The sequence below is a fragment of the Leptonychotes weddellii genome, unplaced genomic scaffold (genome assembly GCF_054177405.1).
Source record: "Leptonychotes weddellii isolate Sample4059 unplaced genomic scaffold, ASM5417740v2 HiC_scaffold_952, whole genome shotgun sequence".
Classification (NCBI taxonomy): Eukaryota; Metazoa; Chordata; class Mammalia; order Carnivora; family Phocidae; genus Leptonychotes; species Leptonychotes weddellii.
In genome coordinates, this window is record NW_028067160.1 from 4,119 (window position 1) to 12,885 (window position 8,767).

The 8,767-nt window shown below is 37.9% G+C and overlaps 1 pseudogene; it reads left to right on the plus strand.

The window, feature by feature from the left end:
• The first annotated feature begins 6,193 nt into the window (after nucleotides 1–6,193).
• LOC145720041 (endogenous retrovirus group PABLB member 1 Env polyprotein-like) lies at nucleotides 6,194–6,772 on the plus strand (annotated as a pseudogene).
• Nucleotides 6,773–8,767: the final 1,995 nt, after the last annotated feature.

Here is an 8,767-nt window from a genome sequence, read left to right on the forward strand (position 1 = left end):
TAATGATGTAATGTATGGTAATTAACATAACATAATAAAAAAAAATGCTCCCTTTTCCCCCCTAGATATTTAAATGGGATATTAAAAAATGCAAAATGGTTAAAACAAAAAACATATTCCATTCTTAGATGAGTCATAAAAAATTATTTAAAAAAAGAAGAAAAAACGAGATAAAGCTGAACAATTGTGAATATGGTACAACATCTCACTGGAAATGGAGGAAAAGCAATGTAATTGAATATCGGAGCACAAATGACAATAACAATGGCGATCATTATGTTATTCCATATCCTACATCGACACAACCACAAAGAACTCCCCATGGACTGACAGCAAGAAATCTCCAACCTCTGAAATCTACCAGCAGTAATTTTCAAATATTCAACTACATCAGTATCAAAAGAAAGCTTAGGAGGGAGGAGCAAGATAGTGGAGGAGTAGGAGACCTAAATTTCGACTGGTCCCAAGAATTCAGCTAGATAGGGATCAAACCTTCCTGAACACCTATGAACTCAACAGGAGATCGAAAAAAGAATAGCAGCAACTCTCTGAACAGAAAAGCGACCACTTTCTGGAAGTGAATCCGAGGCGATGTTGGGGAGGAGAGACGGTGGGGGAGGGGCCTCCATCAGCCGTTACTGGCAAGTGATAGAGCAGCAGAACACAAAATCGGAACTTTTAGAAGTTGGCTTTGCTGAGGGACGTCACTCCAGTGGCTAAGCGGGGGCGTAGAACCCTCGCTGGGTCAGTGTGGTCTCAGGACCCCTGGGGTCACAGAAAGATCGGGGGTGCCTGAGTGTGGCAGAGCTCCCAAGTATCCGAGCGGGGAAGCTGGCTACAGAGACGGAGCCGAGGAGTGGGCTCTCAGCTCGGAGTTGCCATAAACCATGATCCGCGGCACAGCTGGGCCACTGCTCTTCCAACAGGGACCCAACAAGCGGCAGATCCGGGGAGACTCCCCTTCCTCCCCTGGGAGGAGGAGCACGAGAGCACACTGCAGGAATCTGCTGGGTTTGGAGACTCCAAACAGGGTCGGGTGCCAGAGATAAAAATGCTCAGTCACAGGCCGGGTGAGCACAGAGTGTGGCCAGAGACTGGGGAGACGGGAGTGATTGACTGCTTTTCTCTGGGGGCTCACTGAGGAGTGGGGTCCCGAGTTCTTGGCTCCCTTGGGGCGGAGATTCGGAGGCCGCCATTTTCTCTCTCAGCCTCCAAGGCTGTGCAGAGGGCTTGCAGGGAACAAAAGCTCCCGAGAGAAAACCTGAGTAAATTACTTAGCCTGGACCCGGCAAGGGCGGGGCAATTCCGCCTCTGGCAAAGACATTTAAGAACCACTACAAGAGACCCCTCCCCCAGAAGACCAGCAAGAACCGCCAGCCAAGACCAAGTTTACTGATCAATGAGAACGGCATAACTCCAGTGCCAGGGGAACACTGCACATAGAATTCATGGCTTTTTTCCCATGATTCTTTAGTTTTTCAAAGTTAATTTTTTTAATTTTCTTTTTTTCTTTTCCTTTTTTTATCTTTTTGAATTTTTCTTTCTCCCTTCTTCAACCAACACCTTATTAATCCTTTTTTACAAAATCTTTTTTATTTTTCATTTTTAGAGTCATATTCTATACCTTCATAGTAGTTAACCTAATTTTTGATATATATATATATGCTGTTCTCTCTTTAAAATTTTGGGATACAGTTTCTTCTAACAGATCAAAATATACCCTAAATCTCTAGTGTATGGCTTTGTTCTAGTCTCCTTCCTGATCACATTCTCTACCTTTCTTTTTCTTTTTTTTTAAATCCTCTTCTTTCTTTTTTCAAACAACTTCTTATTTTATCAATTCCTTTTATAAAATCTTTTATAATTTTCATCTTTACAGTCATATTCCATCCCTTCATCATATTTGCCCTTATATTTGTACATATATAAGTTTTTCTTTCTTTAAAATTTTGGGAGGCACTTTCTTCTAACAGACCAAAATACACCCAAAATCTAGTGTGTGTATACTGATCTATGCACCAGCCTGATAATATTTAATCATATTCACTTTTTGTTAATTTGTTTGTTTTTCTTTTCTTTTCTTTTTTTTATCTTTTTCTCTTTCTTTCTTTTTTTTCTTTCATTCCGTTTCTTTTCCCCTGGTTTTAGGTCTCTTCTTATCTGTTTAGTGTATATTTTTCTGGGGTCATTGTTACCCTGTTAGCATTTTGTTCTCTCATTCATCTATTCTCCTCTGCACAAAATGACAAGATGGAAAAAATCACCTCAAAAAAAAAGAACAAGAGGCAGTACCAACTACCAGGGACCTAATCAATATGGACATTAGTAAGATGTCGGAACTAGAGTTCAGAATGATGATTTTAAAGATACTAGCTGGGCTTGAAAAAAGCATGGAAGATATGAAAGAAACCCTTTCTGGTGAAATAAAAGAACTAAAATCTAACCAAGTCAAAATCAAAAAGGCTATTAATGAGGTGCAATCAAAAATGGAGGCTCTAACTGCTAAGAATAATGAGGCAGAAGAGAGAATTAGTGATATAGAAGACCAAATGGTGGAAAATAAGGAACCTGAGAAAAAGAGAGATAAACAACTACTGGATCATGAGGGCAGAATTCAAGAGATAAGGGATACTATAAGACAAAACAATATCAGAATAATTGGGATCCCAGAAGAAGAGAGAGAGGGGCAGAAGGTATATTGGAGCAAATTATAGCAGAGAACTTCCCTAATTTGGGGAAGGAAACAGGCATCAAAATCCAGGAAGCACAGAGAACCCCCCTCAAAATCAACAAAAATAGGTCAACACCCCGACATCTAATAGTAAAACTTACGAGTCTCAGAGACAAAGAGAAAATCCTGAAAGCAGCTCAAGAGAAGAGGTCTGTAAACTACAATGGTAGAAACACTAGATTGGCAAGAGACCTATCCACAGAGACCTGGCAGGCCAGAAAGGACTGGCAGGATATATTCAGAGCACTAAATGAGAAAAATATGCAGCCAAGAATACTCTATCCAGCTAGGCTGTCATTGAAAATTGAAGGAGAGATAAAAAGCTTCCAGGACAAACAAACAAACAAACAAACAAACAAAACTAAAGGAATTTGGAAACATGAAACCAGCCCTACAAGAAATATTGAAAGGGGTCCTCTAAGCAAAAAGAGAGCCTAAAAGTAACATAGACCAGAAAGGAACACAGACATATACAGTAACAGTCACCTTACAGGCAATACAATGGCACTAAATTCCTATCTTTCAATAGTTACCCTGAATGTAAATGGGCTCAATGCCCCAATCAAAAGACACAGGCTATCAGATTGGATAAAAAGACAAGACCCATCGATATGCTGTCTGCAAGAAACTCGTTTTAGACCCAAAGACACCTCCAAATTGAAAGTGAGGGGATGGGAAACAATTTACCATGCTAAGGGACACCAAAAGAAAGCTAGGGTGGCAATCCTAATATCAGACAAATTAGATTTTAAACCAAAGACTATACTAAGAGATAAGGAAGGAAACTATATCCTACTTAAAGGGTCTATCCAACAAGAAGATGTAACAATTGTAAATATCTATGCCCTTAACATGGGAGCAGCCAATTATATAAGCCAAATAATAACAAAAGCAAAGAAACACATCAACAACAATACAATAATACTGGGAAACTTTACACCCCCCTCACTGAAATGGACAGATCATCTAAACAAAAGATCAACAAGGAAATAAAGACTTTAAATGACACACTGGACCAAATGGACTTCACAGACATATTCAGAATATTCCATCCCAAAGCAACAGAATACACATTCTTCTCTAGAGCCCATGGAACATTCTCCAGAATAGATCCCATCCTAGGGCCCAAATCAGGTCTCAACTGGTACCAAAAGACTGGGATCATTCCCTGCCTATTTTCAGACCACAATGTTTTGAAACTAGAACTCAATCACAAGAGGAAAGTCAGAAAGAACTCAAATACATGGAGGCTAAAGAGCATGCTACTAAAGAATGAATGGGTCAACCAGAAAATTAAAGAATTAAAAAAATTGATGGAAACAAATGAAAATGAAAACACAAGTGTTCAAAATCTTTGGGATACAGCAAAGGCGATCCTAAGAAGAAAGTATATAGCAATTCAAGCCTTTCTCAAGAAACAAGAAAGGTCTCAAATACACAACCTAACCCTACACCTAAAGGAGTTGGAGAAAGAACAGCAAATAAATCCTAAGCCCAACAGAGAAGAGAAATAATAAAGATCAGAGCAGAAATCAGTGAAATAGAAATGAAAAGAACAGTAGAAGAGATCAATGACACTAGGAGCTGGTCCTTTGAAAGAATTAGTAAGATTGATAAACCCCTGGCCAGATTTATCAAAAAGAAAAGAGAAATGACCCAAATCAACAAAATTATGAATGAAAGAGGAGAGATCACAACCAATACCAAAGAAATGCAAACAATTATAAGAACCTATTATGAGCAACTCTATGCCAGCAAATTAGATAACCTGGAAGAAATGGATGCATTCCTAGAGATGTATCAACTACCAAAACTGAACCGGAAAACCTGAACAGACCTATAACCACTAAGGAAATTGAAGCAGTAATCAAAAATCTACCAACAAACAGCTTTAAGGAATTAAGGTTGACTTTATGGAGCCAATGGAACCACTTGGAAATATTGACCTGATACCCTATTTACAGAGTTTCCCACAGCCTTACTGCGTGAGTAAAGAACATCACTTCCTGGAAAGTATAAGAACTTCAGGATACTTTGGGGACTTCAAGAAGAGGAATTCACCCAACTCAACAGTAGTGCAGGCAAATCTGATAACAAGTATGTGGCTTGACTCTGTCCTGAAGAGGCTATTAAAATGTCAACCTAGAGATTCCTTATAAAAATTCCAGAAAAGCAGATTTTAAAGGATCTGTATGATTAATCACCATTCTTGCTGAGCTTATGTAAATAATTAGGTCAAGTTTGTTAAAACTGGACTTGTTTTAGAAATTAATCTTGACTTGGCTATCTCTGGAAATGAGGGTGAAATTAGAGAGGAAAAATTATGTTTCAATAATGCATCTTTATGGACATTAGAGTCTAGTTTTGATTGCTTTTAAATGTTTGCCTAAGCTAGACAACTTGAGGTAAACTTCAGAGAGATTGCCATAACAGCTCATGTATAGACAATCTTCTTGCTTGTCACTCTGTGGGTAAATAAAAGGACCCTATGGGCATATGATTATTTAAACAGCTGGACAATGGGATGCACTCCCCAGCTGTCACTTTGATCAATTCTATTTGGCTGGTATAACAAAATTCCTCCTTAAAAACCAAAGCATACCTCACTCCATGTGGTTAACTATGGACTTATAGAAATAATAGATGGCCCCATCTTCCTTACCACTGAATTGACTAATACACTTGGGGTACCCTTATTTCCCAGAACAAGTCATCTCCCACTTGCAGTGATTCTTCAAAATTAGGATATTAAGACTAGATATCAGGCAAAGAAGTCTTCTTGATGGTTTTATCCCTTAGCCATATTTGTCTTGGGAGTCATGTCTATTGATATAAAATTACAAGTTAAGGCTTTAGCCAAGCATGTAGCAGCCACTGTTAACCAAACCCAACATAAAGCCACCCACAAATTTGAAAAGTGGCCCTCCAAAACCTAATGGTCCTTGATATCCTGACTGCAAGTCGAAAAAGTTACTATGCTAATATCAAGACTAAACGTTATGTATATATCCCAGATGACTCTGCTAATGTATCCAAAGTTTTAGCAGACATGCACACCATACCTTAGTGATAACCCTTTTTTACATTAGGCACAACATTATGCTGAGGTATAAAACCTATCTTTGTACTGGATTTGTGGCTTACTGCCCATATCAAGTACTTCAGCTTTCCCCTGGTGGGTTTCTCCATTAAAAGGTACAGATGAGCATTATTTATATCAATAAATAGCTGATATGATATATCACCACAATACCAGCACATATAAGGATATTTCTATTACTAAAAAAATATTTCTTGGTAGACTATGGTTAATGTCACGTGGGACCCTCCAGGGCTTAAAAGACCTTTCTCTTATCCTCAAACTATCAAAATTTTAGTTGAATATGCCAACCCACATATAGGCTCATGACAAATTTCTTATGTAGTCCTTCATCAATACACTCAGGAAGGATTACATCAAATATGGGATGTCTCCTCCCAGAAGCCTGTGAACATACTATTATTTTACAGGGAACCAGTTGGTTTGCTACTGACTGGACCAGGCAACCAGGCATAAAATGTCTAGCACCTAATGGAACACAGTGGTTATATGGGTAAAAATTACGGCCATAGCTTACACCAGGCTGGATTAGAAGATGTACTATAGGTTATTCCTAGATGCATGGCTATAACACTAAGACTATCACAAGTCCAGCCTATCTTCCACATCTAAAACAATGATGGGCAAGATCTGTGTTCCATTGGTATGACTATATGACATCTATTTTTTTTCCATCAGTAGGTTTAGAAGACGACATATGGCACATGGAAGCCTTTGACAAATACACAATGAAGGCCTTAAATGACTCTCAAAGTAGTGTTACATTACTAAAAACTAAAGTCACTCAAATGTGTAAAGCAATTCCATAAAATAGAATGACATTAGGTGTCTTAATAGCAGCAAAAGGAGGAACACATGTCATTATTAAAGTAGACTGTTGTGTCTACATTCCAGATTATAACAAAAATATAACAGGATTATTTACTGATATAAATAACTAAATTGGTGCTCCTAAAGACCCAACATTGACACTTAATGATTGGTTACATTCCTGGTCAGGAGGTGGACTATGGTCCATGTTGAAAGGCCTTCTCATTGCTCTTATTTTTATTATAATAATAATAATCCTAATGTTTTGTCTATTTTGCTTTGTTCTCTTCTATTGCCAAGATACATGCAAGCAGTTCCTGATTCCTTTACCAAGCCAACAGATGTTCCTTACTACTAGAAACAAATTCACCCCAGTGTCCACTCTTGACTGTATAGTAATGGCCTTCCATAGTAGTTACTTGTTTGTTTGTTTTTAAATATTTATTTATTTATTATTTATTTATTTGAGAGAGAGCAAGCGAGCATGAGTAGGGGAGGGGCAGAGGGAGAGGATTTTCAAGCAGCCTCCCCACTAAGTGTGGAGCCCGACATGGGGCTCATTATCATGATCCATGAGATCATGACCTGAGCCAAAACCAAGAATCAGACACTTAACTGACTGAGCCACCCAGGTGTCCCCCATAATAGTTATTTGTAGGGAGAGATTTCAGTCCATAGGTAGGGACATCTCTAGGCCCTTTCTCAGCTTGAAGAAGTTACATGAGATGAGCTCTTCACACTTCAACAACTTTAAAGATTTATGGACCAAAAATTTAGTCAGGGAGGAAATGATGAGGGTTAGAAGCAGAAAAAATATTCACATTTAGCCCAAAACGCTGACCTATAGCCTGCATTGTTTCAATAAGGATCTAATAAGAGTTGGCTGCTACGTTCTTAAAAGGTCTCCTGACTGCCTGCAAATCTCCCAAATAGTTAATATTGAACTGAATGATAAGCACCAGTGAAATCTTGCAAAAGTAATTTTATGAGTAAAAATTCAAAGAAGACATTTATGATCTAAGTCCCTGCATGTTCTCTTCTCCTTAAGCACTAAGCATATAACCACTGGCTTCATACAGCAAAAGTACAGTTCTCTCTGTCCATGGGTCTTGTACCCAAACTATAATAAATGCACCTTTTTGCACTGAAAATGTCTCAAGAATTCTTTCTTGACCATCTGCTAGTGGCCCCACATTATATATGATCATTTCAATAGATGCAGAGGAAACATTCCATAAAGTACATCAATCCATAATTTAAAAAAAAAAATCCCTCAACAAAGTAGATTCAGAGGGAACATACCTCAACATCATAAAGGCCGTATGTGGAAAAAAAACATAGCTGACATCATTATTCATGGGGAAAAAAACAAAAACAAAAACAGAGCTTTTCCCCTAAGGTCAGAAATCAGACAAGGATGTCTACCCTCATCACTTTTATTTATCATTATACTGGAAGTCCTACACACAGCAATCAGAAAAATCAAATCAGTAAAGAAGAAATACAACTGTCATTACTTGCAGATGACATGATACTGTTTATAGAAAACCTGAAAGACTCCACCAAAAAAACTGCTAGAACTGATAAACAAATTCAGTAAAGTTGCAGGATAAAAAAATCAATTTACAGAAATCTGTTGCATTTCTACACCAATAATGAAGCAGTAGAAAGAGAAAATAGGAAACCAATCCCATTTACAATTGTAACCAAAATAAACCTAACAGAAGAGGTAAAAGACCTGTATTCTGAAAACTATAAAACACTGATGAAAGAAATTGAAGATGACACAAAGAAATAGAAAGACAGCCCATGCTCATGGATTGAAAAAACAAATATAGTTAAAATATCTATACTACCCAAAGCAATCTAGACATTTAATATAATCCCTATAGAAATACCACCAGCATTTTTCACAAAGCTAGAACAAACAATCCTAAAATTTGTATGCAACCAGAAAAGACCCCAAATAGTCAAAGCAACCTTGAAAAGGAAAAGCAAAGCTGGAGGCATCACATTTCCAGACTTCAAGCTCTATTACAAAGCTGTGTTAATTAAAGCGGTATGGTACTAGAACAAAAGTAGACACATAGATCAATAGAACAGAATAGAAAACCCAGAAATAACCC